The sequence below is a fragment of the Zea mays genome, chromosome 10 (genome assembly GCF_902167145.1).
Source record: "Zea mays cultivar B73 chromosome 10, Zm-B73-REFERENCE-NAM-5.0, whole genome shotgun sequence".
Classification (NCBI taxonomy): Eukaryota; Viridiplantae; Streptophyta; class Magnoliopsida; order Poales; family Poaceae; genus Zea; species Zea mays.
Genome location: NC_050105.1, coordinates 135,991,919 through 136,017,923, shown reverse-complemented (window position 1 = coordinate 136,017,923; position 26,005 = coordinate 135,991,919). Strand labels below are relative to the sequence as shown.

At 46.1% G+C, this 26,005-nt stretch overlaps 1 non-coding gene and 1 pseudogene across 1 annotated transcript; one reads left to right on the top strand and one right to left on the bottom strand.

Annotated features, from left to right (window-relative positions):
• The first annotated feature begins 11,540 nt into the window (after window positions 1-11,540).
• Window positions 11,541-16,588, top strand: LOC103641887 (SH3 domain-containing protein 2-like; annotated as a pseudogene).
• A 3,916-nt stretch (window positions 16,589-20,504) lies between these two features.
• TRNAP-CGG (transfer RNA proline (anticodon CGG)) lies at window positions 20,505-20,576 on the bottom strand. Its single transcript has one exon. It is a non-coding gene; the product is annotated as a tRNA-Pro (tRNA).
• Window positions 20,577-26,005: the final 5,429 nt, after the last annotated feature.

Genomic DNA, 26,005 nt, shown 5'->3' with positions numbered 1-26,005 from the left:
TGGATAGTCCAGACCTTTTCTGTGGACGGGTCCGGCTGTGTTACTGGCCCAGTCCAGTCGACGACGAAGTCTGCCAGGACTTGCGACTTGATAGTTGTCCTGGGCTCGAAGCTGATGTGGTAGCCGGAGAGTTCGGCTGCCCACTTGGCAATCCTCACTGATGCCTCCGGGTTTCTGAATAGTTCGCCGAGCCCCCTGTCTGAGGTGACTCGGACCTTGAATGCTTCAAAGTAATGGCGCAGCTTGCGCGAGGACATGACAACTGCGTAGGCGATCTTCTCCAGCTCTGTCATGTTGCATTTGGACGGTGTCAGGACTTCGGAGACATAGTAAACAGGGCACTGTCTGACTGTGCCCTCGACTGTCTGCTCCTGTACTAGTGCCGCGCTGACCGCGTGCGGCGAGGCCGCGACATAGAGCAATAAGGGGAGCGAGGAGTCGGGGCTTGTGAGGATGGCCAGCTCCGACAGGTACTGTTTTAGTGAGGCGAAGGCCGCTGCTTGCTCCGGTCCCCAGGCAAAGTCCTTCGCGCCGCGGAGTGTTTTGAGGAAGGGGAGACTTCGCTCGGCGGACCTGGAGATGAATCTGTTGAGAGCGGCCAACCTGCCTGTCAGGCGCTGGACGTCCCTGGCGGACTGCGGAGGCGACATATCGACGATGGCCTGGATCTTGGTTGGGTTGGCCTCGATGCCGCGGCGGGACACCAGGTAGCCCAATATCTTGCCCTGGCGAACACCGAAGACGCACTTGTCCGGGTTTAGGCGGAGTCGTGCATCTCGCATGTTCGCGAATGTCTCTGCCAGGTCGGCGAGATGGTCCTCCTTATTCTTGCTGGCGACGACGATGTCGTCCACATATGTAAATATATTTCTGCCGACCTGCCCCTCGAGTACTGTTTTGGTGAGTCTGGAGAAGGTGGACCCGGCATTCTTGAGACCCTCCGGCATTCTGACAAAGCAATAAGTGCCGAAGGGTGTTATAAAGCTGGTGCTAGCCTTGTCTTCCTCTTTCATGTATATCTGGTGATAGCCGGAGAAGCAGTCGAGGAGGGACATGACTTCGCATCCGGCCGCGCTATCGACTATTTTGTCGATGCGCGGCAACGGGAAATTGTCCTTCGGGCAGGCCTTATTGAGACTGGTGAAGTCTATGCACATGCGCCATTTCCCGCTTTTTTTCTGCACCATCACAACATTGGAGAGCCACGTGGGGTAAGCCACTGGCTCGATGAATTTAGCCTCCAGGAGGCGGTGCACCTCCGCCTTGGCGGCCTCTGTCTTTTCGTCTGACATCTTGCGAAGCCTCTGCTTTTTGGGTCGCACCGAAGGGTCAATTCCCAAACTGTGCTCAATTATGGATCGGCTGACTCCGACCAGATCGAGGGCGGACCAGGCGAAGACATCTTTATTCTTGGCCAGGCAGCAGAGAAGTTTCTCTTCTTCAAGTGAGGTGAGGTCTTCGCTGATAGTGACTGTCTGCTTGGGCGTGGCCTGATCGAGGGGGACAGTCTTGGTCCCGTCTTGGCACTGCAACTGTGCCTTGTCGTGCTGCTTGTCGGTTGGGCTGGCCGGCGCAGGGACCTCGCACTGGGTCGTGAGACAGTGTACGTTTCTCTGACCGGGCACGAAGTCCCGCTCTATGTTGCGCGCCGTTTGCTGGTTGCCGTAGATTGTGATGGCGCCTAGCGGGCCTGGTATCTTCATACATAGGTACAACCCGTGGATGGCGGCTTCGAACTTATTGATGGAGCCCCGGCCCATGATTGCGTTGTATGGATATACCATGTCGACAATGTCGAAGGTTACTTGCTCACTTCGGGCATTGGGTGCTACACCGAAGGAGAGGGGCAACTCTATCTTGCCAACTGGAAAGGTGCCCTTGCCGCCGAAACCATACAAAGGGTTGTCCGAAGGCTTCAGCAAGCTGTGGCTTATACCCATACGGTCGAAGGCGTGCAGGAAGATGATGTCCGCCTGACTGCCGTTGTCGACTAGGACTTTGTGTAAGTCCCAGCCTGCCACGCTGCAATTGATGACCATAGCGTCAATGTGGGGGGCGCTGCGCAGATCGACGTCTCGAGCATCGAAGGTTAGCGGTATGTGGGACCACTTCGTCTGCACGACTGGGCCAGTGACCGCGACATGGTTGATGCTGCGGTAGTGGTCCCGCTTCTGCCGCTTGGTGTCGAAGTCAGTGCTGGATCCCCCTGTAATCATGTGAATGACTCCGCGATATGGCTGATCGGCGAAGTCTTCCTGCTTTGGGGCATGGGGGATGTTTTGGTGTTGCTGGTGCGGTGGTGGGGGTGGAGGAGGTACGATTTGTACTTCCTGATGGTGTTGGTAAGCGTGGTGCGGTGGATACGGAGCGGGAGCGTGGATATATGGTGGAACGGGTGGCTGGTAATTATGGGCGACAATTCTGGGATTGTCGGCTGGCTGCGCCCGCGCCATTCTGTCTCTGGTGGCCTTCGTCTCGGGGCAGTCTTTGGTTTGGTGGGCGCAGTCTTCGCCGTGGAAAAGGCAGTAGAACCGGCGCGGCGGCTGCGCTCGCCCTCGGCCCCTGCCACGAGCTCCATTTCCGCGGCCCTGGGGGGGATATTCCTGGCGACGAGGGGGGTCGGCAGCAGGCTACTGGTTGGCGATGTTGTGCACTTGCTGTTGACTGCGGCCATCTCGACCGGAGTCTGGCTGCGGAGTCCTCGTCCACGTGCGGCTGGACTGCGGGGCATCTTTGGGCTTCCGCTGTGACTCAACCTTGCGCTGGTGGAGCTCTTCGGATTTGGCATATTTTTCAAAGAGCTGATATAGCTCCTGGAGGTTCCTGGGTGGATCTCTGATACAGTGGCTGTAGAGGACGCCGGCCCGAAGGCCACTGATGGCGTAGTGGATAGCAATCTAATCATCGACGGAGGGCAGTTGTGATTTGAGCGTTAGAAATTTGCGGTAATACTCCCGCAGAGTCTCCTTTTCCAGCTGTTTGCAAAGCGAGAGCTCGGCCAAAGCGTCGGTGTCTGGACGGTACCCTTGGAAGTTGAGAAGGAACTTGTCCCTGAGACTTCTCCACGAATCAATGGACAGCGGAGGCAATCTGGTGAACCAGGTGAGTGCTGGGCCCTCCAGAGCGATGATGAAAGACTTCGCCATTGTGGCGTCGTCCCCTCCGGCGGATGCAACGGCGACTTGATAACTCATTATGTACTGTGCGGGGTCGGTGCTGCCGTTGTACTTGGGATATGCCCCTGCCCGGAAGTTGGCTGGCCAAGGTGTCACTTGCAGGTGTGGCGCCAGGGGACTTCGCTCGTCGAGGTAGTTGACCCCTTGGAATGGCGCGCTGTGCTGGAAGGCGTAGTCATGCTGGGGGAAACGCGGGTTCTCCGGCTGCGCCCGGTGTTGCGGGGGTGGGCCATGCTGCAGGCCGAGGTGGCCTTCGCGCGTGTCCTCCGGTTGTGCGCGCTGCTGGAGGGGTGGCTCTTGCTGTGGACCGAGGTGGCCTTCGCGCTGCATCAGCGCGATCTCGCGCTCGAGGTCTTGGGCCTTCTGCTCCTCGTCGCGTATCATTTGCCGCACCTTGGCTAGTGCGGACACACGCTGGCGCTTGGCCTCCAGTATCTCTTTCTGCCTCTGAAGGTTGCGGTTCTTGAGGCGCAGGGCGCGCAGCTGTAGCTGTTCTTCTGTTGAGACGCCGAGGACCTCGCCGTCCTCGGCGAGATCCGCGCCCTCCAGTGGGGCGAAGCCTGGGGGTGGCTGCGACTGTCCTTCGGGCCCGCAGGTGCGGAGGGTGTCGTCTTCGAAGGTGCGGGGGATATTGTCTTCGGTGCGCTCTTGGTGGGTGGATTGGGTGAGTGCGAGGGCCTTGCCCTTCCTTGCGGCAAGCAGTGCTGCCTTCGCAGCCTCGTCAGCTTTCGGGTTAGCTCTCTTGGGTGCCATCGCGGGTGGTTTGGTCGTAGCACGCACGGTGGGCGCCAAATGTTGGAACTTGCTCTCAGCAGCAAGAAAGCCAACAGGGGTGAACAGTGGTGACAACAGGGTTACGTGCACGGGGGCAATAGCTCTGTTAATCTAGCCTTTCACGGGCACTGTGCGGGGGTATTTATAGGTATCTGAGTGCCCAACGCCTTGTGTTAAGGACGCATGTGCCCTCAGACACCTAGTTTATCCCTAGAATATTCCCATAAAGCAGGGTTACAAGCTGTAATTACAAGTATGCCTTTACAAGTTAGGCCCGTAATACAGAGGCGGCCACGCGGGGCCCGTTACAATGGGCCAGATCACACGTGGGCCTTGGGACTGAACGAGGCCGCGCCGCGGGAAGACGTCGCCGCAGGCCTTCGTCAAAGTGCCGAATGGAGCGAAGGGTGTCCCCGCCCGTTTTGTCCCTGTCGGACCAGCGACTGCAGCGAAGGCCTCGAGCGAAGGGTGGCGTCTTTGCCTTCGCCCCAACAAAATTGTTGACTGTATATTCCTTGGATACTCTTTTCACAGCACTGGTATAGGTTCTTAATTATAAAATCGGATGTGCCTGATATGTATGTTGATACTATCATGGAATCAAGAGACGCAACATTTTTTGAGAATGAGTTTCCCATGAAGAATACACCTAGTGATACAAGTCATGAGACTATAATTCCCCATGAGCACGAACTGTCGATTCCTATAGATCATGCTGAGGATTCTCACGTGCACATCCCTGAGGAGGATGACACTATAGTCACTCGAAAGAGCAAGAGACAGAGGGTTGCAAAATCCTTTGGTAATGACTTTATAGTGTACCTTGTGGAAGACACACCAACTACCATTAGTGAGGCATATTCCTCTCCTGATGCTGACTTATGGAAGGAAGCAGTAAGGAGTGAGATGGAATCTATTATGTCTAATGGAACTTGGGAGGTCGTTGACCGTCCTTATGGTTGTCAACCTATAGGTTGCAAATGGATCTTCAAGAAAAAGCTTAGGCCTGATGGTACAATTGAGAGGTACAAGGCAAGGCTTGTGGCCAAAGGATATACCCAAAAGGAGGGTGAAGATTTCTTTGATACCTACTCACCAGTGGCTCGATTGACTACAATTCGCACATTAATAGTCGTGGCAGCCTCTTATGGTCTTATCATTCATCAGATGGATGTTAAGACAGCTTTCCTAAATGGAGAGTTGGATGAGGAGATCTATATGGATCAGCCAGAAGGGTTTATTGCGGATGGTCAAGAGAACAAGGTGTGCAGGTTGATAAAATCATTGTATGGCCTAAAACAAGCACCTAAGCAATGGCATGAAAAGTTTGATAATACTCTTACAGCAGCTGGCTTTGTTGTAAATGAATCTGACACGTGTGTATACTATCGGTATGGTGGGGGTGAGTCTGTTATGCTGTGCCTTTATGTTGATGACATTTTGATCTTTGGATCAAATCTCAATGTGATTGAGGAAGTTAAAAATCTTCTATCGAGCAATTTCGAGATGAAAGATTTGGGAGAGGCTGATGTCATTCTAAACATCAAGCTTGTTAGAGAAGCTGATGGTGGGGTAACTTTGTTACAATCCCATTATGTGGAAAAGGTATTGAGTCGCTTTGGTTTTAGTGACTGTGATCCTGCTCCAACACCTTATGACCCCAGTGTGCTATTAAGAAAGAATCGGAGAATAGCAAGGGATCAATTGACATAATCCCAGATCATTGGCTTGCTCATGTACATTGCAAGTGCAACAAGGCCAGACATCTCTTATGCTGTGAGTAAGCTAAGTCGGTTTGTGTCGAAACCAGGAGATGATCACTGGCGTGCTCTTGAGAGAGTGTTGCGGTATTTGAAAGGTACTATGACATACGGTATTCATTATACCGGAAACCCAAAAGTGCTGGAAGGCTATTGTGATGCCAACTGGATTTCTGATGCTGATGAGCTTTATGCCACAAGCGGATATGTGTTTCTGTTTGGAGGTGGCGCTGTTTCCTGGAAGTCTTGCAAGCAGACTATCTTAACGAAGTCTACAATGGAAGCAGAACTCGCAGCATTAGACACTGCTGGGGCTGAGGCCGAGTGGCTTCGTGATTTCCTATTGGACTTACCGATAGTTGAAAAACCGATACCGGCTATTTCCATGAACTGTGACAACCAAACGGTGATTACTAAGGTTAACAGTTCTAGGAATAACATGAAGTCTACAAGGCATGTTAAGAGGAGATTGAAATCTGTCAGAAAGTTGAAAAACTCCGGAGTTATAACTGTGGATTATGTCCACACATCAAATAATCTGGCAGATCAATTCACTAAGGGTCTATCACGCAATGTGATAGAAAGTGCATCGAGGGAAATGGGTATGAGACCTATGTGAGATCTACTCTAGTGGTAACTTGCTCTATGTGATCGGAGATCCCGTGAAGTAGAGTGGAGAAACAAGCTAGGAGTAGATTGTGAGGAAAGATCACTTCTTTAACTCATTTCTGATGCACATCTTTCCTATCTGTAAGGCAGGATGGTTTTTACCTTAATGTATTCCAAGAGTCTTATAAAGGTGAGATGTTGTCCTACAGAACATCTTTTGAGGAATACACCTATATGAGTCAGACTACTGGTCACAGTCTATGGGACTTGGGTAATCCCTAAATACTCATGAAAGGCACTGAAGTGTGACTTATATGCTTCTAAACAGCGGGAATACCCTTTTGCAGCCTAGTATCAGCAAAGGATTTGAGTGAATCTTATTTCGCACAAAACTGTCAATTCAAGGCATAGTCCATTGTTCAGTTGTGAATGAGTGAAACTTTTATTCTAGATGGATGTTCAACTTAACAGTCTCCATCGAAACACTGGTATATCAAAGGATTGTGATTCTGATACTTCATCATTACAAACCCTAGAGTTTGGTGGGGATTGTTGGATCTTTTATGGGCTTGGCCCATTTATTGAATAAACTCTATGGTGTGTAATGGTGGAGAATACCAATAGTACCACATTGGAAGTCCAAGGGTCTTTTGCCTTGACTTATATGGTGGGATTTATTCCACTTAACTTGAGAAGTCAAGAAATGGACAAGGGCGTGCCACACGCGCGCGCGCGCCGCCGCCGCCGCCGGCCGGGCCGGGCCGGGCGTGGCGTGGCGTGGCGTGGCGTGGCGAGGCAGGCAGGCAGGCGAGCGGGCGTGGTGTGGTTGTGTTAATTTTTAGCACTCACTAACCGCGTACGTCAGTCGAGTGACCCTGTCTCTTCGTCTGCCGAGTGACCCTGTCTCTTCGTCAGCCAGCCGAGTGACCCTTCTCCTTCAGCTGCCGACTCATGGCGTGACTCGGCGAGAGCTGGCCGACTCATGGCATAACTCGGCTAGTGCTGGCCGACTCTTGGCGTGACTCGGCGACCTTTCTCCTTCAGCTTCCCTCTGCGAGAGGATAAATAGAGGAGCACCCCTGTCACTCGGTACACGAGAGAACACTTTCAGAATCACAGTCCAGCCGCCGAGTGAGGGTATTTCCATCTCGTGACTCTGCGCGCACAGAGAAGCGAGAGGGCAGGTGCCTCCGAAGCCAGTGTCGTTCGAGACCTTGCACGGGGGATCGGCAATTAGGTTTTTGGGGAGCGTCTACGCGACTGCCCAACGTCTGTCGGTGTCTTCATCGCTGGTTCTTGGTGTCTTCATCTCGATCGGATGACAAGAGAAGTTGGACAAGGATCAGGATCCTCGGAGCGCATGGGAGGGTATGATCAATTCAGTTCATTACAGTTTTATATTCTGCATATTATATATATCGTATGTAGTTTTGTTCTATCGTATTATAATATGTTATATCTGTCTGTCTTAATTTTACAGTCATCCTGTTTATATTATTATCTGTTTATTTCCAGTTGTTCCGCAATAATCCATGAACCATGTTTATATACTTATTTTATGATTTACATGCTTCATATGCTTTGTGTTCTCATGATCCATATTGTTATGGATATTTTTGAGATCATGTTATCTATGTTTGATTATCTATTATATGTCATCATCATAATGTTAATTTATGGAATTAAAATGGTACGGAAAATGCCTATAATTCTAACAGAAATATGGATCGGATTTTTAGGCCAGCATAAACACGGTTAAAAAAAACACAAAGCATGGCTAGACACAAAATAATATAGATCGAGCTAACACGCCTCGAAGACAGGCCTAGTCAGACCTCAAATTTCGACCTATCGAGCCCTAGCACGACACAACACAGTGGTGTCGGGCTTGGGTCTGCACGAAAATAACAAAGCTCATATTATTTAATTTTTTATTTAGTAAGTTATGGACTTGTGGTTGTAATATTTAGACTTTATACGGTCAAATTATGATTATATTATTTAATATCATTAATTTAGTAGGCTATGAACTTTATTTAGATGTAATATTTATATTTTATAAGGTTTAAATATATGGGTCGGACTTAAGCCGGTACGATCCAATGAAGACGCGCTCGTTCTTTAGAACTGGACTGGACCACCATTTGTACTCTTTAGATTGATACAATACGATCAAAAAAAAATAGCCTTATAAACCTGGGCGCATTTGACTCAAATCACTATAGAGCCGGACCAAACTAGGCCGGTCCAATTCCCACTTAGGGCTTGTTCGGTTCTACCCCAATCCATATGGATTGAGGGGGATTGAGGGGTTTCAATCCCTAGTAAGTCAAAATCCTTCCCAATTCGTATTAATCCCCTTCAATCCATATGGATTGAAAATAACCGAATAAGCCCTTAGGCTTTGTTCATTTCATCCTAATCCATGGGGATTGAGGGAGATTGGAGTGAATTGAGGGGAATTTTAACTTGTAGGGGATTCAATCACTCTCAATCCCCATGGGTTTGATAAAAACGAACAGGACCTTAGCTGTGCTACTGACCAACCAGAGCCCCGCCGCAGTCTGGAGATATGTCACTACGTCAGGGACCTCGTTGGCTCGTTCACACCACCACGGCCGACGGCGCCGGCCGATTGATCAGTGCGTACAAGAACACCGGATCTGCGCGTTTTCTTGCCTGATTGGTTCAAGTTAAAGGAGGCGTACTGGTAAATCAGATGATCCGGTCAGAAGGACGTACGGTTGGGGCCTTTTCAGCGTGAACGCCATCACATTGAACTCTCACAACGCAGCTTGGTCAGGGAAGCCAAGCTTTTGGGAATTGACACCCAATTAATCTCCCAGTAATCACTGCAGGCCGGCGTGCACCTCCGGGGATGGCAACCGGGGCAGCGTTCCCCGCCACAAAGGACCATGCAGCGGCAGGAGGAAAACGAAACGCCGTGGAGAGCCAACGCACGAGAGAAAGGCACAGCTCGTCCGACGGCTGAGGAAGCGGTACATGCCGTTCTGCGCGGCGTCGCAATCGACCGAGCCGCGGAGGTATGGGAAGGCCGATGGCGATAAGCATGGGACGATAGCGCTGTTGCCCAAAGACTACAAGAGAAAGAGGAACATTATAATGAAGATACAGATGTGTCATGTGTGTCTATTTGCTGAATAATCTTAGATCCCTCACCCACGTATGCTGCCTCATACATAGTAGGGTTTTTTAAGCTGATGTCCTTAGTTTTGCTGATGTTCTTAATTTTACTCTTAGTCGTTTTTTTTCTCTGTTTTGTCCTTATGCTCTATAGTACTTATGCTCTATAGTACTAGAAGAACAAAATTGAGAAAAAAACATGAATAAGAATAAAACTGAGGACGCCCTAAAAAATGAGGGCACCAGCTTTAGCCCAGCACGAAATAGGCACGCAGGTCCAATACCACACTTGCTTAGCTACTCTATATTTACAAGCCCAAGAAGCCCAGATCCACATCTTAAAAAACAGCTTGCCCTTAAGCTGCGCTCTTGATATGAAAGTAGCATTCTAAAAATGATTGTAGCCTGCAGATCGCAAGTTCCAAAGAAAAGGGGGCAGGGCATCTCGTTGTCTCACAAATTCGTCCACCAATTCTTCCATGAAATGAAGAATGACAGGCCCCTGTACTGTGCTGTGATTTATGTGATTGAACACATGAACCAAAACATATATGTTTCATGCTCTCGTATTTCCATTAGAATGCATATGCCATTCATCAGGTCTAGCCTCCGGAATGTCTTGTGCAGGAGGTAGCCAATGACAGAGATGAGTCTTAAAAGTGAGAAAGTACATCTTGCAGCTAGCCGCCGAATGTAAAAATCACAAGGAGGCCAATCAGACTCGTTATTGCAGAACCCATCTAAAAGGATCAAAATGCTTAGAGCGAGAATAGGTGTTCCTTGGATTCTAAAACTTATGCAGCGGATTAAATCACGGGTGTAGTAATATTGTACGGTTCTATTTGCATCAAGAAAAAGTACGGTCCTAAATAAAATTTATGGACTTATCCAAAAAAAATGATGAGGACTACATTTTCAATTTCAGAAAGTAGCGAACTAACTAAATTATGAATTACAATGCTCAAATACTTTTTTTACCAAAAGGGTAGCGCCCCCTATTTCATTAAGAAATAGAACGATATAGTTTTTACAACCAACACAGGTCACGAGGCCCGCCACTCAACAAGGATGGCTACATCCCAACAGAGCAACGCCAAAAAAAAAGGGATCAGGGATCTGTGTTACTGTTACACAGAAATCCAGACTTACAAACCTTATTTAGATCAACTAAGTCTTACCAAACACTTACTTAATTGTCTACCGCCGATCACTCTCAACTGCCTGGAACTAACCATAACTGATCAAAGGCAAGCTTACTGACAACACACGCCTAGCAAATCAGAAGACCAAGCAGATTGTGAGACAGAAACACAGTCACCTTGTGATACTTCTTGTCACCGGAGCCCACCTGTGCGCGATTAAACACCTCTCTTGTCGTCTCTCTCATTCGCTTGCTTTCTGCCTCCAACGTCTTTTTTGTTCTCCCTGTCTGCATTAGTGCCCAGTTATCCAAAAGAAAACAACACATAAAGATTACATCAGCGGGGTCATTATGGAGCTTTTTATTAAAGCAAATGTTTCTAATAAATTCACGCAAATGTTGACATAAACTCCCCGGTGCCTCTAAGGCTATCCGCAGTGAGGAACTTTAACCAGAACGCTATAAATATAGAGTTGAATATGCAGTAAAAAACTGCCGCAGTGGTGAACTGTTTGAGTTACTCTAAACGGTATGAGGAAACCAGGAACGCTACTTTCAGAGTACATGCAGCTCTTACTCGAAACACTGTTGCAGAGTGCCGGAACGCCTAGATCGGAGGAGAGAAGGAAGCGGTTTGTTGGCTGGGAAAAGAATAGAGTTAAAAAGAAATGATATAATATGTGATAGTTGGTATAGAGTTGAGATATAGAGTAAACATGACTGCAGAGGATTGTGGTATAGAGTAAACATGACTGCTGACGGGGATAAAATATTCCTTTTAGAGTAGAAATTTAGAGTAGTATGAGTGCGGATAGCCTAACAGGCACAAAATAAGGGTGTCACTGGACAAGAGAAATAGAGTAAGAAATAAATCACACGTGGATGCTACAAGTGTTCAAGTGATGGATCTTAATTCCGGAGTTGAGATGCATCAAAGAGCTCACTCCGGACACACTTACAAGATATAGATCTATGCAAGAGTGAGAGAAAAAGCCGGCTTAGCCGTTCGCTGCAGCTAGTTTGCAGCTGCTTTCACAGCGGCCTGGCTGGCCGAAAGGGCCGTGCGGGAAGCCAACCAGGCCACCGCCGCCAAAGCGCGGGGAAGTCCGACGAACGAAGCAGTACAAGCGAACGAACCTAGGCAGGACCGGTTCGCTGTCTCGTCCCGACCTCGCCGCCCGCCCTCCCGCACGCCTGCCCATGGAGGCGCTGTGGAAGCAGGCCTCCAGGCTCAAGGACCAGGTCGCTCGGCAGGTCAGTCCCGCGGTTATCCGCCTCTCGCAAATCGCGACCTGTCTAAGCACCCGTAACCGTACGGTGGACAGGAGTTTCCATGGGCTCTGAATCTCTGATGAATTGTGTCCCCTGGAGGGGAGCCTATGCTAGTACGCTTAATGCTATTTCGGTTTTTTTATTTCCGCGTGCGAAGTTGCCTGCGTAGGATCTAGCAATAGGCACTTCAGTGCAGTGTTGTCAGGTTATGTAACTTATGTTGATCCTGGGAAAGGAGTGCCGAGTTGCAGTTTCGAGAGAGAAAAGGCTGTGATCGAATTGGTTTGGCTTATATTTTTTTTCATTGGAAGTATCGTTTATGATTTCCTGGTCGAGATAAAGAGCAGCCTGAACTTTTTAGCTGCCATTCCCTGTGCATTGTTGTAGTGGTACTGTGGTAGATACTCTACGACCTGATCGGCTTCACTTTTCTGTCCAGCTATCCCTTTGCATTTGCCTTAACAAACTCGACATGGTAGATCGAATCAGGGAGTTGCATTGGCTTACGAACGCCCAAGTTAAATGTATTAGAGGATTGTAAAATAAAAGCATATAAAGGCAGGTAAAACATCCAACATGGAATAGTAATTGGAAACAATCAGGTGACCTAGTTCATCATGTTTTCTTTGAGACATATTGGTTGTTTGGGCATGCAAATTTTAGGCTTTAGTATGCTATATGATCAGCTGTATAAGCTGATTTTGGGATTCTCAGCTGGGTATCTGAATGTGATACTGAACTGTAATGCCTATTTTTGCATTTTGCAAAAAAAAAAAAAAAAAAAAAAAAACTTTCTGCACATCCGCGTGCATCAAACACTTAAATTACATATACAACAGACAACACTCAAACTAGATATTCGTGCCTTGAACCTGTTTGCTTATTTTTCCCATATTACTATGTGTTATGGGTGGCCAGAGGGCCAGCCCACGTGCCTCTCATGGCAAGGGATAAGGCTTAGGAAAGAGATTAGATTAGATCAGATCACTTCCTTATTTCTAGAGATTAGTGATCACCCATAACACTATGGTTCGCCATACTCTTAGTGACCACCTATTTATACCACATATAATATTTGCTTCATTATTTGTCTTACTGATTTGATTGCACCAAATAAGCATATGAAGTTTATCCATTTTATGTGTATCCATGAGCTTACCTTTTTTTTAACTCGTTACAAGTGATAAAACTTTATACTATCGACACCACTGCAGGGTGTGTTCAAGCAGTTTGGCTATGGGAATTCTGATAATGCATTTACAGATGAATCAGAGGTTAAAATGCATCAGAGATTGGAAAAGCTTTACTTATCGACTCGTGCTGCTAAAGTATGAAGGTGTATTTCTTGTCTCTTTTTCTCTTTACCTTCCTTTTAATCTGATTCAACATTGGCATCCTTGCTAGCATTTTCAAAGAGACATTGTTCGGGGCATGGAGGGCTATATAGTCACAGGATCCAAACAAGTCGAAATAGGTAGTTCATTCATACCATCTATCAGTTATGGAGTTTTTTAACAATATTTGTCAGTTATATTGTTATCTGAGTAAATCTGATCTTAACTGATAAGCGGTGCAATCTGTATTAGGGAATAAATTGTCTGACGACAGCCAAAAATATGGTGCTGAAAACACATGTACAAGTGGTGATACTTTATCCAAAGCTGCTACATACTTCGGGAAGGCACGCTCACAGATGGAAAAGGAGCGCGGCAACATGTTGAATGCATTTGGCACACAGGTCTATGTTCCTAATGCTGGATTTGCTTCACCTTGTACATTAAATCATAATAAAAATTACAAGACTGAAATTATTCCGTTTGACACTTCAAAATAGATTTTCCTTAGTCTGCTAATTTTCTTTGTTGTTTGCAGTTAATATCTTGACTATTAAGCCATAATCGTCTTGTACATAAACATATTTTTTGCAAATATCTACTGATACTAATTGAATTGTAATTTTATTTCTCATATTTTTTACTATATTTGAAGCATAATCGAACATTTCGTTTAATCTTTACACTGAAATTTATAGCCAGGGTAAATATAGTTTTGAAAACTGACTAATGGTTCTATTCAAATTCTAGGTGGCAGAGCCACTGCGGGCAATGGTAATGGGTGTGCACCTTTAGAGGATGCAAGACATCTGGCCCAGAGATATGACAGAACGAGGCAAGAAGCTGAAGCACAGGTGAACATCTTTGCTAGCTTAAGCTAAGCTCCTTGCAAATATGAAAATTTATTCATCACAATTAGGACTCATCCGAAAGACACCTTTGGGGCTGGAATTGCTACCTTATTAAAAAGTTATTCTTAAAGTTGATAGCAACAGTCCCTCCGGACGCAGGACTATACTGGTCCTTACCATCACTATAGCCACATTGGTTGGGAACTGTAAGAATCATCAGTGAAGCAATGGAACCAGCATGGCAGATCACTATTTTTTTCTAAAACTCGACCTGCGGGATAAGATAGCCCTCTGGCTATCTGGCATTATACGAAGAGAAGACTTTCTTATACAGGTCGAGAAAACACTTGAACCTTTGCCTCATCTATAAACAGCGGTACCATAGCCCATGTGAGAATGACCACAACCGATGTCGGGTACCGTAGCCCATATGAGAACGACCGGGACTGGGCCTTAGACCTATGCTTTAGCATGGAACAAACGAGGGGGTTTTTTAACCTTAGTCTAAAATTCGTTTGCAGAGGAAGTCAAACTCAGGACCTAAGGAGTGCTACCCAAACCAGCTAACCAACTCAGCTAGAGGTCCTTTTACAGTCACTATTTTTTTCTCGAATAAGTAAGAGAGTTCATGATTGCATTATGAAGTTCTTAGAAACACAACACACATAAAAACTCGATCTGCGGGGGTAAGACCGCCCCCACGGCATTATATTAAGAAAAAGTCCTCACGCAGGTCGAGGAAACCCTCGAACCCCCGCCCCACCCATACACAGTGGCATCGTAGCCCATGTGAGAACGCCAACGACCGGGGCCGAGCCTAAACCTGTGATTTGGTGTTGGACAGACGAGGGGATTTTTTTAATCACTGCCTGAAATTTGCTCGCACGGGAGTCGAACTCAGGACATGAGGGGTGCTACTCAGACCACCTAACCAACTCGGCTAGAGGCCCTTTCGCCACAACACACACAACAAACATTAAAGGTTATAGACAAGTTCCGTAATCACCAAAGGTTTTTCTACATAGGATCCTGTTACGTTCTCTGATCATATGAATCAGCTGAGCTATTATATACTGAGTAAGTCTCTGTTTCTCTTCAACATAAAACAGTAATATTTCTTGTACTTTCGCCCTCTCCTTTTTTGTGGTATCTTTTTAGGCTGTCGAAGTATCAAGACGGCAGAATAGGGTGAGGGAGTCAGCTGGGAATGGAGATATGATATCGAAATTGGAAGCCGCTGAGTACAAGCTTGAAGAACTGAAGTCAAACATGGTGGCATTAGGGAAGGAAGCTATCTCAGCAATGTCAGCAGTTGAGACTCAGCAGCAATGGTTGACCTTACAACGTCTCATTGCACTGGTAATCTTCAATGGCACCTTGACAACATTTTTCTTATCCTTCAGGTTCCTGTATTTCATGTTTACTAATCATTCTTATTGTGGGTTTAAGGTTGAGGCTGAGAGAGGTTACCATCAGAGAGTTCTGGAGATACTTGACCAGTTGGAAAAAGAAGTATGTATGCTACCAGCTTTATCATTTGAGCATATTTATATATTAGGCTGCTCTGTTGGAACGGTTTTTCCTGCAATCTGAACTTCTGAAGCATACAGAATCTTGTGTATATCCATTTGACGATTATGTTATAATTGATAGATGGTGTCTGAGCGCCAAAAAATTGAAGCACCCCTGACTCCAGCAGCTGACAATTACATGCCACCACCACCACCATCTTATGATGAAGTTAACGGAGCGTTTGCATCCACTTCTGTTAATGAATCAGTCCAATCTGTCAATTTCTTCCTTGGAGAGGTGTGGCGTTTTTAATGAAGAATTATCGCACCTACTGTTCTTTTTATTAAAATCTTCAGCAAATGTACAAGCTGCTGTTGATGTCGTCTGGGATGCTTGTGGAATATGACTTTTTTGTTCTATGTGCTGCAGGCCCTTGATTCCTTCAAAGCTGAAAGTGAGTTTGAGCTTACCTTGTCAGCTGGTGACATTGTAATTGTCCGAAAGGTAATATACTTTTTCACAGCCGTAGTTTTTTTAATCTTCTTCCATGTTGCTAATACAATTTTGTGTTTTTTAAATGCATTCCTGTAGCAGATAAACACACCACCACTTAGCTGTCGTTAATGTTTTCTAAACCAAAGTTTTTTTTTTCCTTTCTGTTCATCGACGTTATGGGTTTTTTTTAAAAAAAAAACCATTTTTGCCAGCAGCTGCACTAAGCATATATATGATCATTTGGCTTGCATTTGTCCTCTCTTCTCTCTGAAACAGATTTCAAGCAATGGTTGGGCAGAAGGTGAATGCAAGGGCAAAGCAGGATGGTTTCCTCATGCTTATATCGAAAGGCGAGAACATGTTCTAGCAAGCAAAGTTCCACATATCTTTTAGGAGTTTTTGGCTGGTACATCATTTCTATTGTTGGGAGCTGGAATAGTATCCATGTTTTCATTTTCTCTTACGTCGCGTTTGGATCATTGGAATTGAATTTCATTCTAATAATAGTAATTTATGTATATATCAATTAAGCTAATTCGATTTTATGCAAAATATATTTGTATACTATTATTAGCAAGATGTCGGAGATATTTATATGCTATATCTGTACTATAGAGGAGTTAGACGAAGAGTGTCATATAAGTTATAAAATAGAAACAAATTCTACTAATGTATAAAATCATTTCTCACCCTCCACCTCATGAATTTAAGATACGCTTATATCTGTACTTTGTAAACTGGTGGAATACCAAATTCCAAACTAAATAAGTTACTTTACTGAGTGAATTCTAAATCCTCTAAAATGAACGGATCCAAACGTCCCGTTAGTTTCCTCGATGTGAAGGATATGTCTGACACAGTAGTGAGAAGTCTTTCCACCTAGTCAAAGGTCTTTTTTTGAAAAGGGAGATATATTAATTTCAAGTGCATTACAACGAGGTGAAGCAAAGTCTTGAAACAAACATCTTCCGACCTCTGTTCCATACAGAATACACGGCCCAACAAAATAAGATATCCTGAAGCCAATCATACTCTAGTGACTATCAATCCTTAGACTAATCGCCACCCATAAGCCCGAGAGAAAAACTCTACGACTAAATGCGTCAAGTGAAGTGAAGTCTACATAACAAGGTCATGTTCATCCGAACGTTACAGGGACACCCATGAGCGCATCCAGTGCACCGCCGTGAAGATAACCTGCACAGGGAAATAACATTTTTTCTTCTCAAAAATACTATTATTTCTGCTTAACCAAATTAGCCAACACACAGCTACTGCCCCTAGCAGAGCAACCGAATGCATTGAATCAGAAGAACCCTCAAGCCACAACCCAAACATATGGATTGCACTGGCAGGTTGCGGAATGTTAGACGCACAATGAAAAAAGGACTATACTGCTCTCGTGAATCTGCATTCGAAAAAGAGATGTTGTATGGTTTCTTCAAGATGACAGAAACAGCAGGTGCTATTACCTATCCAATTGCGTCTAGCTAAATTATCTTTCGTGAGAAGCACACCTCTATGGAGGTACCAAAGAAAGACTTTGACATTGAGAGGTGCTCTAATCTTCCAAAGACTTTTGTTCAGATTTGGAGAGCCCACCGGAATGCAGAGATAGAACTTACTCAGTTTATTCATTGACTAGACTCTACTCATGTGGAAGCCGTCAGCAATGTGTCTGTCCTCTTTTTTTTCTCTCTCTCGATGTACTTACCGGCTGTCATGTGCATAATTAAACTTTACTTCCTTATTTTAGTCTGGAGAAGATTTTGGATGTAACATATATTTGAGGGACCAATTGGACACTGGTTGCCTCGATATTGTGAAATAGTTGAAGTACCTGTTTTTATAGATTTTGCACTTATAAGTGGACTTCATCCGTTATCGTATGTTTCTTATAGGGAAAAAAACGTGCCTTATTTTTTTTCCCTGGATAAGTTTATTTCACTTATGGAGTCTCAAGGTGAAATGGTGAAATTGCATGGTATTCGAAGCTACTGCTGGATAGTGGATACCTTTTTTTTCAAAAAGAAAAAAGGAAAGAAAAGGAAGCTACTGCTGGAGATCCATCTGATTCTGGGAACCGGAAGACGAATAAACCAATCAAAAGGAGAGGCGTTGCGTGGAAATCAAAAGATCTGCTCACGGAAAATCGTCGTTGCCTTAGATGGAGCCATGGAGCTATTCTTGTTAGTTGTTACCAAATTCTGGGTCCACTCCACTGTCTATGACATTGGAAGCCAACGGCTTTTGTACTGGAGCGATAAACCTAAAGTTAGTTGCCCACTGCACTGATACCAGGCCGGTCCTACATTTCGGAGGCCCTCTATGAAGATTTGAGTCTGTTATTTTTTCAACTTTTAAATGATATCTAAAGAATAATTTTTTTGATGATTTACATAATTCTATTCAAAATGATATGTCCGGAGACATTATTACACCATTTTACTAGTCGTAAAATTATACAAAATTATGTAATATAACTCTACATTTGTTTTAAGAGCGAGTATTTTACTTTAAATTTGTCAAACTAGCATAAACCTTAAAATACATAGCAAACCAAATCTAAATACATTAGAGCAAATTTTATGAAAAAAACAAAGTTCAGCAAACTAAACTAAGATTAAGCAACGTAGGTTATCAGAGTCGGTCCTCCGGTAGGCTAGAATTAAGCAACGCGACAAGCATAGGTGTACAACACCTTCCGTCCTTCCCGCGTCAATCGATATTTAGTATTCGTCATCAAGCAGACGACTGTTGTGTGACCTTGAAGAGATGATTGCCAGAAAATCAGATAGACGCAACAAAGGAACGAGAATAGAGAACGTATATGTATTTGATATAAGCTGGACAAATGAGGGTCCTACATACCATGGGTGTCCTGAACGGTCGTATACCCTGTATATCCTCACCCTGCATATCCTCAGGGCTAGGCTGGCCCTGACAGATACTGATGAGTTGGGGGTATGCTCCTCCCTCTGTCAGCGGTAATGGGCAACTTATGCGAAGGGTTAGTTAGAAGGGTAGGTCAAAGCGACAAAGCGTGCCTGTTTGCAGTCCTGTTAGAGGACCACCCAGTTTAATTTCAAGGAATGGGTTAAAAGTTAAAATATATAATTTGCATACTATACTCTTGTTTTTGTTGCAAACCGTCAAAAAAGCAAATTCTTTGATTGGCACCGTCATCTAAAATCGCACTTGGACCACAGATAGACTTTAAGCATGCGGTTAGCAAACATTGACATTTGCCTCCTTTCGGTGTATCTAGGAATTCAGCATCCAACTTTTTCAAGATTGTCGTTTCAAGCCGTTTAGATCTCTTTATTTTGATGGAATTGAAATTTATTTAATAGAGCAAGTTGTTTAGTTTAGAATTTAACATTCCACCACTTTCCAAAAGTATAAATATAAGTATATCCTAAATTCATAGGAATGAAGAGTGAAAATTAATTCTATGTATCACTAATCTATATTTCTACTCTGGAACTTATAACATATTCTTCGACTCGCTCCTCTATAGTATAAATGTGGTACATAAAAATCTCATTCATTTGGTCAATTGTAATACACAAATATATTATGGATAAAATTATATTAGCTTAATTGATCTATGTCTAATTTACGATTATTAGAATGTAATTCAATTCCAAGGATTCAAACGCGGGCTCGGCCTATTTGGGAGGGCATTGCTTTATGGCTGGGCAATGAGCATTTTGTGACCAAATGCTTGGGCGTGAGTAATTCAATGCGAAGCCTAGAAGAAAAATATGTATCGCACCCCCTCAATTGCTAGACGTAGATTGTGCTTTATCAGTGGTGGAACAAGAATTAACTAAAACATAATGTAAAGATATAGAAATAAAAAATAGATATCGTACTAAAAACATATATTAAATAAAGATAAATTTAAATCAAGAAGAACACATCATGTATAAATACTATTAAAATAAGGTAGATTAACCATGTATTATATGTATATATTTTAAGAAGGCTAAAACAAATTTTGGGCCACGGCCTGGCCCCTCCCGTGTGCTCTATCATCCTCGTGATATATTGAAAGGTGTGGAAAATAAAATAAAAAAAGTGCAAGAAATTTCTAGCACAAGAAGACTCCCAACTATCAACGTTGGCGTGCTGCACAGTTGCAGTGCATCATTGTTGCCTTGTTTTGATCAGTTAGAGATTAAAAAGAAAAGAAAAAACACCAAAAAAAGATATAAAAGACACCGAACTACCACTGTTGAGAACCTACAATTTTTTTTTAAAAAAAAACCGAGCTACCAATGTTGGCATGTTGCACAGTTGCAGTGCACCATGTTGTCTTTTTTTTTGTCAATTACTGGTTAAAAAGAGTGCATCATGTTGCCTTGCTTTGGAAAATTAGTGATTAAAAAAACGGAAGGAGGGAAAAAAATACAGAGAAATAATAAAAAAATGGGGTGTTGCGAGAATCGAACTCGCGACCTCTCGCACCCGAAGCGAGAATCATACCACTAGACCAAACACCCAATTTGTTTAATGTAATGTAAATTACGTTATCTATAGACGCGTAACAAAATATACTTGCTGCAGACCATCTGTATCACGACGTGCGGATCATCTGTATTGCGGCGAAATGTCTTCAGACGCCAGAAAATACGGAGGAGAGAAACCACGGTCAGACAGACCTTCGCTTTCAGTTTCGGCGACCGCAAGTACATCTACATCACGGTGGCAACCACTCCTCCGTGCCGTCCCCGCAGCAGGCACCAGGCATACATACGCACGGCGACCAGGCCAGGCCGCCGTGACCTCAGTGTAATAGTGAGCTAGCCGCCGCGCGTCGGTGCAACTTGGCAGCGCTATAGCCTCGGCTGTCGCGCTTTTCGGATGGCACCCATCATTCCAACTCCCACATGGACGGGAGGGGAGGGTGGTTGAGAATGAGAAGGAGAGCTGCCCGCACTGGTGGTGCACGCGGCTCGCTTTCGCGTTCTGTTACGACTCGTTGCGTTGGTGGACAACCGCAATGAACTGCATCGAGGGACAGACGAACGCGATATAATAAGAGAGAGAGAGAGAGAGAGAGGAGAGCAGGGCAGCGCTACCTAAATTTGTTCTTCTAGGAGTACTAGGGTTTCGGTGGCGTTGTGTTGTCCAGCATATCTTTCTCCGCAAATGCCATGTCATGTGGAACTACGAGTCCAGAAGTATCTTAGCTGGTTCAGATCAATGGTTGGAAGATCTGGAAGCGGTACTACGTCGTCTCTCGTTTTCGTTTCAGGAGGGAGCTGCTTCCTAGTTCCTACTACCAAACGAAACTGCCTGCTTCACGCAATCGTTTCGATGACGTACAGAGCAGTGTTCGAGTACGATCGACCACCTCTGAATTGGCTCGAATTGTGCAAAGCCATTCCGAAATCCGAATCTTTACCCGGACGCTCGCTCTGGCTCTGGCTCTGTTTAAGATACTGGACATTGCGACGCAGTTTGTCGAAGCAAGTGATTGCGCCGTTCGTCCACCAGAAGGGGACTCTCATGATCTCATCACCCATGGCCATGGGCCCATGGCTGCCGATTTTCAGTTTTCTCTCGGACGGACGGGTTGCTGTCAGGCTTCACCACTGTTGTCTGCTAGCTTAGCTACCCATGGGAAGGGAACTAGACATTTGCAGGTTGCAGACTCTTCGGCACAAAAAATAAGGAATTAAGGAATGGGCACCTTCGTGTAAGTTCATCCAAAATAAAAAAAAAAACAACAGATCGAACTCGGTACAACTATGCAATCCATAATATGTGTGCGTCGTTTGAGGGCTTTTCTCTAGAGGGCGTCGAGGCCGATTTGAAACTCAGGGCGACAACTGTGTGGTCCAGATGCTAAATGGAGGAATCAATGGTGGCCAACTATATATCTCTCGTGATAATGACGAATGGATCGTCAGCACCAAGGACGAGCCCACTCGTTTGGACAAATGATTTAGGTGTACATACCGCCGGTCCTATGCACGGAGGGTGGGGTTTTATCTCCTTTGTATTGATTGTCCAATGTGATAATACCAATGCAACAAGGAAGGGATTGTACTCAGCATTCACTTTAAAGAATTGCCCTTTCCAATTTTTAACCAGATTTTTTTTTAAAAAAAAAATAGACTTATGAAAAAAACAGGTACAGCTTATTGTATAAGTACTCTATCAATCTTATTAAGCGTTAAGTCAGGAAACTCGGATGGGTAACAGATTGTGATGCTTTTAATCTTGCGTCAACTAGACAATGTTCCGTGTGGAGTATGGTGGATGTTCACTGGAGAGCTAGTAATCTTTCATGTTCCCCCTAATACTTTTGGTATTCTTGTAATGAAAAATAATCGTGATGTAATAAAATTCTATGAATTATATCCTCTATAATTTGTCTCTATATGTTTGTGGTTGATCTATGGGTACACATATAGCATGCACTTGGTTCTATTCTTAAAACTAGGGGGGCAATGATGCAAATAGGTTTTTTTTCGGTCCTGAAAAGATATAATCTTAGATTTATCTTCTTTTAGACCAACATTTATGACCTCAAATAGATATAATATATCAAACCCAATTTGATAAAAAGAATGTAATGATATTATTTATAATATATGTATTATATTATAGTTATGGAATTGATAAAAAAATAATATGATTTGACTCGGTAACATGTTATAATTATACTTATTTCGTTTTAGTTATAGCATGTTTTGGTTTTTTGTTATAAAGGTTAAGATATTTCATGTTTTTTAGAATAAAGGGAGTATATTTTCGAGTACTAATGTGGGCTCTGCAATTGGCGTCTTCATTTTTCAACGGGTACACTGTCTCGACGCATCAAATATTAAAATGTACCATCCGTACTCCTGCCGGCTGCCAGGCTGCGGTTCGTTGAGTACATAGCAAGTTCTTTGAATTCGCCGGTATGAATAAAGTAGATGTGTAGTGTAAAACACAGTTTTGATATTATAGACGGTGAAATAGGTGTTTACTAGTGGGTCAGTCTAAAGGTATTTACAACGGGGAACCTCAAAACCAAATTTAAGTACCGTTTGAAACCCTAGAGCTAGGCAGCTAGCGAGGTTGGGGTTGGGGCAGCGAGCTCGGCAAACCATAAAAGAAAGGAGGGAGGCAGAGAGAAAGTTCGATAGTGTCTATAAAAAAAGGGTTTTATTATAGCATTGCAATAAAAAAGTTAAAGCTTATAAAACTGATGAGGCTTAAATCAAAAGTAAAGATTCCAATTTGATGGACCGTGCAGTTGCTGTACAGGATTCAATGCCGCGCCGACGCCGCGGGGCCGGACTCCGGAGGGCTCACGTGAACAACTGTGGGTACGAAAGGAAGCATAAAGAAAAACGACTGCCCCAGGAGCAGACAGCAGTAGACTGAGGTAGATTCGTTGCGTGTTGGATTCGCTGCGTCGCGTCCAGCGTGCATGTTTCCATCCATCGCCTTATCTCCGCAGGGCTCCATGACTGACTTCTCATGATCCGTCCAAACCCAACCCAACCCAACCCAACCTCCGGTTCCTGTTCCTCGTAGCGAAATTCCCGGGCATAAACAATGCACCACCCCCACTAGCTCCAAAACAAAAACAAAACTCACGCTAGTATTGCATAGTACTTGTCGGCCCGGCCGACTACGTTTCTGATTTCTCCAGGCTTTTACTGCAAAAAAAAACATATTTATTCAGGGCTTGTTTGGATATGTGGATCGATTTTGACCTTTCTACCGTAATTAGAGTATCGGAAACGTTGTGACCTATAAAAATATCATATAATTTAAAAATGAGTATATTTTGTAGGATTTAGGGCACCAACGTAATATTCTACTTTAACAGTAAAGCTCTAAATCTAAATTATATGGCAGCTCACTACGTTGTAGTATATTTGAGACAATTGGTAGCAGTGTCGGTCCTGACATTTTAGAGGCCCAGGACAAGACTTATAAAAAAGGCCTTTTATAATAATAATTATTACACATAAATATAGTATATGTATATATTATCTACAAATGTGCGAGAAATGGAGATGTGTCGGGGACCATAATTAGGGGTACCCTCAAGACGCCTAATTCTCAGCTGGTAACCCCCATCAGCATAAAGCTGCAAAGGCCTGATGGGCATGATTAAGTCAGGGATCAGTCCACACGAGTGACTCGATCACGCTTCACCCGAGCCTAGCCTCGGCCGAAGGCAGCCGACCTCGAGAGACTTCCGTCTCGCCCGAGGCCCCCTTTTTATGGCGGACACATCACCGGCTCGCCCAAGGCCTTGGCTTCGCTCAGAAGCAACCTTGACTAAATCACCACACCGACTGACCAAATTGCAGGGGCATTTAACACACAGGAGGCCTGACACCTCTATCCTGACACGCGCCTCCGGCAGAGCCGAGGTGACCGCCGTCACTCCACCGCTCCACTGGCCAGTCTGACAGAAGGACAGCGCCGCCTGCGCCACTCCGACTGCAGCGCCACTCGACAGAGTAAGTCTGACAGGCAGTCAGGCCTCGCCAAAGCCGCCACGGCGAACTCCGCTCCGCCCGACCCCAGGGCTCGGACTCGGGCTAAGACCCGGAAGACGGCGAACTCCGCTCCGCCCGACCCCAGGGCTCGGACTCGGGCTAAGACCCGGAAGACGGCGAACTCCGCTCCGCCCGACCCCAGGGCTCGGACTCGGGCTAAGACCCGGAAGACGGCGAACTCCGCTCCGCCCGACCCCAGGGCTCGGACTCGGGCTAAGACCCGGAAGACGGCGAACTCCGCTCCGCCCGACCCCAGGGCTCGGACTCGGGCTAAGACCCGGAAGACGGCGAACTCCGCTCCGCCCGACCCAGGGGCTCGGACTCGGGCTAAGACCCGGAAGACGACGAAACTCCGCCTCGCCCGACCCCAGGGCTCGGACTCCGCCCTGGCCTCGGCCGAACGACTTCCGCCTCGACCGACCCCTTGGCTCGGGCTCGGCCACGGCAACAGAAGGCAGACTCAACCTCGGCTTCGGAGGAAACCCCACGTCGCCCTGCCTAGGGCACAGACCGCCACGTCAACAGGAGGCGCCATCATCATCCCACCCCGAATCGACTCGGGTCACGGAGAACAAGACCGGCGTCTCATCCGGCCAGCTCCGCCAGAAAGGCAATGATGGCGCTCCACAAGCTCTATGACGACGGCGGCCCCTAGCTCTCTTACGGAAGCAGGACAACGTCAGCAGGGACTCGACCGCTCCAACAGTTGTCCCTCCATCAGGCTCCGCCGCACCTCCAACAGCCACGACATCACGCCAGCAGGGTGCCCAGATCTCTCCGGCTGCCACGTTGGCATGTACCTAGGGCGCTAGCTCTCCCTCCGCTAGACACGTAGCACTCTGCTACATCCCCATTGTACACCTGGATCCTCTCCTTACGACTATAAAAGGAAGGACCAGGGCCTTCTCAGAGAAGGTTGGCCGCGCGGGACCGAGGACGGGACAGGCGCTCTCTTGGGGCCGCTCGCTTCCCTCACCCGCGTGGACGCTTGTAACCCCCCTACTGCAAGCGCACCTGACCTGGGCGCGGGACGAACACGAAGGCCGCGGGACTTCCACCTCTCTCACGCTCGGCTCCGGCCGCCTCGCCTCTCCCCCCTTCGCGCTCGCCCACGCGCTCGACCCATCTGGGCTGGGGCACGCAGCACACTCACTCGTCGGCTTAGGGACCCCCCTGTCTCGAAACGCCGACAGTTGGCGCGCCAGGTAGGGGCACGCTGCGTGCTGACGAACAGCTCCCCGTCAAGCTCCAGATGGGCAGTCTCCAGCAACCTCTCCGGCCCGGGACGGTGCTTCGTTTCGGGACTCTTGAGTTCATGTCCTTCGACGGCAGCTACGACATGACACTTCTTCCACCGCCGCGCGACTACGACAATGGCGGCCGACAACCCGCCCGCCGGCGGCGGAATCGACGAC